This window comes from Sipha flava, unplaced genomic scaffold (genome assembly GCF_003268045.1).
Source record: "Sipha flava isolate LNK unplaced genomic scaffold, YSA_version1 229_pilon_pilon, whole genome shotgun sequence".
In the NCBI taxonomy this organism is placed as follows: domain Eukaryota; kingdom Metazoa; phylum Arthropoda; class Insecta; order Hemiptera; family Aphididae; genus Sipha; species Sipha flava.
Window position 1 is genome coordinate 943,589 of NW_020272866.1, and position 3,273 is coordinate 946,861.

Genomic DNA, 3,273 nt, shown 5'->3' on the forward strand with positions numbered 1-3,273 from the left:
ATCGATTAGTGAACGTGATTGGTGAGGTTGTGTTGTAGGTGATGTGAATGGGGTTGAGGAGTTAGATAGAGGTCTTTTATTTTAATCGGGTGTTGTTTGGTCAATGTTAAATGATACATTTTTTTGTTCTTTTGTATGATTGTTTTCTGTATTTTTATTATTAGTATTATTGTTTTCGTTGGAATTATCTTCATAATAAATGTTGTTTTGGACAGGAACTGGTTCATTTGTGATATTTTCGTTGTTGATTGGATTACTTTTGCATGATGACGAGATATGTCCTTTTAGTTTACATGTATAGCATGTGGGTGTATCATCTGATAAATATTTACGGGAGATAGTGTTTTCTTGTGTAACTGTAATCGAACTGGGCAAGTGAGGGAAGTCTTCTGGTTTATATATAATTGTCTGCGGAAGCTGGTAATGTGAGAAAATTGGTCCCTAGATAGATTGGATTTAAAGTGTGTAATTTGGGATATGGTTCTTATTTTTATTTCGTGTAGGGCATTGAAAATGACTTGGTCCGGAATAATTGGGTATACATTAGATAATATGATTTTTTTTGATGGATTAATAAGTTTTCTTATAGGAATTGTTTTATCATTTATTTTAATATTTGAGTGGTTATTCACTAGTTCATCGGTGGTTTTTTGGCTGTTTAAGAATACGCAAAAACGGTCGTTTGAGATTCTAGAAGCTGTAATGATATTTAATGGTGAATTAAATTTACTAACTGCTGTAAGGTATTCTAATTGTTTTATATCGTCAATTATTGGTAGAACAATGGCTTGGTTCATTTTTGGGGTATTTTGGTGTGCAGTCGTTTCTGCAAAGCTTTTAGGTTTTGAGCTGTCTGTAATGTTGGCTTGGCTATTATGCGACGAGTTGGTGGGTTGGTTTGAGTTTGTATTGATCAGAGTATTGTTGAATGATTTTAAAGATGATACAAGTAGTTTATCTTTAATAGTGAGAGTTTGTTGTGTATTTTGATTTTTGGATTGTTCGAAAATGTTTTGGGTGTGTGGTTGCATAATTGTTATGGGCGGCGTATCGTCCATTGTGTGTGTTGAGTGATAATCGTTTTGGCTTCTTAATTGGCTATGTATGTGTTACTATGTATAAATATATTCATATTACCAATATGCTGATTGTGCTAATGAACTTTACTGTGCTATCGGGAGCTAAGAAACGATAAGCTAGGACGGTTTGTGCGTGTTGCTCGGACGGTTGGCAAACACGAACTGCCACCTAGTTTTGTTTGGTGTTAAAACAAACTCCTAAAGTAACAAGTAACTTTTCAGCTGCTAAAGGAGACATGTTTTGCTTACACCACATTATTGAACTTTTCCCAATAATTTTTCTATAAGACTCTTTAAAGACGACAGCTTACTAATGATACAGATTTTCTTTTAAAAATTTTGGAGTTCATCCAGTGGCATGTGACCTCAATACAATTCTTTTTTCCTTTTGTCCGACAATCAGCTGTTGTAGATACATACAAAACTGATGATAATGTATTAGTTATATTGTCTATCATTGACCAAAAAAGTTGTAATTTTTTTTTTTATATATTTATAAAGAAATAAAGTTATTTTCTCAAAAAATTTAAAATGAGTACCACTATGTTCCCAATAATGCCACATGGCATCAGGTCTGGGAAACTAAGAGCTTTTCATGAAAATAAAAAAAATAATTTTTTATCTTATTTTAGCTCTATATAGTAATAAACGAAAAAAAACCATACAATTTTAAGTATTTCTAGTAGTGGGCCTGAAAAGGTTAAAATAGAAATAAAATATAATAATAAACAATAATAAAATAAATAACGATTAGGAACTTACTTAAAATATCTATTCTAGATTACCATTTAAAAACATTAATGTTTCCATATTTTTTATTGAAAGTCTATTAGGCCGGTCAGTTTGCGTATATCCGGCTTTAGAAAACGTTTGTTCGCATGGAACTGATGTTGATGGAACTCTCAATCTTTGTAATATTAAATCGTATATATTAAGATATATATTTTTCATTTCCTTCCTCCATATTAGAGGATCTGATTTTCTTGGGATCAAAGGTTCATTCAGAAATTTATCCAATTCCATAATTGCTTCAGAAGTGTCGGTTCTCATTGTTGTAACTTCTATTACCTAAAAAAATATACTTGTATTATGTAATAAGATATTTATTTACTATCATATATTATCATTATTTAATAAATTGTTTAAAAATGTAATTTATTATTCATACCTGTGAATCTAAGTCTTTCCATATCTCAAACGTTTCTTTTTTTTTCAGCTGACATAGTGGTTTGTTCTTCATCTACAACTAAATTTTTCTCTTGAATTATGGATTGTCTTTTATGTTCGATTATATTTGAAATATTTCCCACAATGTTTTGATATGTACGTTTATAATATACTTCGCTACTAAATCCTTTTTTTTTAAAACGTGGATCAATTAAAGTAGCTTCAGCAAAAGTCGAATTGTCTTCTATACCGGAAAATCTCTTTTCGGCAATTTCTTCCATTTTTAAAATCATAGAAAAAATACTCAATGGTAAATTTTCTTCTTCTTCTTTAATTTCTTCTAATCGACATTGGGCAATCAAATTAATGCTATTCGCTGAACATGGAATGTGTTTCCAATTTTTATTTAAGTTTATTGCAGCTATAATATTATTAGCGAACGAGGTGCCCGGGGTGGACTGCCCCTCCCCGCCCTCCTATAGGTCCACCACTGCAGTCGCCATACTTGGATATAGAGATCGGCGCCACTGTTTATATATATATTTTTCTATATCCATGTTAAATATATAATAATAATATATCAGTGGCGGTTTTGGTAGTATTTTTTTGGTAAGGCAACCTATATACCAACTCTTCCTTCATAACAAAAATTAGAATTAACAGTAAATAGAATTTAAAAACATAAAAATAATTATAATTTTGTATCTATCAACGTCCAACACAAGCGACGATCTGAACAAGACAGAAATAAGAAATATAAATTAATATTACATTTACAACGGTTTAATTAGGGCTGTCCCGACTTCCGGCTATAACAATAACAACTGATAATGTATTCTACGTTTTTGAGTTAACTGTGGGCTGACCATGATACCTACTGGTATATTTAACGCATCTATTTTTTTTAGTTCACACAGACGATAATAACTGAGCCTCGCGATGATTACTGCACATGTCCAATTTTACTTATTTAACAGTAGCGAGCATTCGTGTATATACGATTGTGTATATGTAATTGATTTACACA